Genomic DNA, 425 nt, shown 5'->3' with positions numbered 1-425 from the left:
GGATACGTTCCGTAATTTTCTAAAATCGCATAAAACCAAAACAATGAGTTAAAATTAACTTAAAACCGCATAAAAAAGTTTGCAGAAATTAAAAGAAATAGGCTGCTTAATAAATTACTTCGAATGTCTGAAAAAAATTCATATAAAAGCTTAAAATAAACTTGTATTCAAACTTAATTCAGTTTATTTTATTGAAAAGTAATATAGTTTTACATTTTTTAATCATTATCGCTCTCTGATAATGGTTTGCACCGTTTGCGAAGTGGTTCCAAACCACCTTCATCATCAGAAGAGACTGTCTCTGCAATAGATATTTGCGGATATTTGCAATAGATATTTGCAATAGATATTTGCAATAGATATTCTTATAGGAAAATCCGTGCACTAAAACTTTAGAACGATGAATGAAATTTGATATCAAACTC

The sequence above is a fragment of the Centruroides sculpturatus genome, unplaced genomic scaffold (genome assembly GCF_000671375.1).
Source record: "Centruroides sculpturatus isolate CEXI.00-Female unplaced genomic scaffold, Cexi_2.0 scaffold655, whole genome shotgun sequence".
Taxonomy (NCBI): domain Eukaryota; kingdom Metazoa; phylum Arthropoda; class Arachnida; order Scorpiones; family Buthidae; genus Centruroides; species Centruroides sculpturatus.
The sequence above is the reverse complement of the archived record's forward strand: the minus strand, read 5'-3'. Positions refer to the sequence as shown.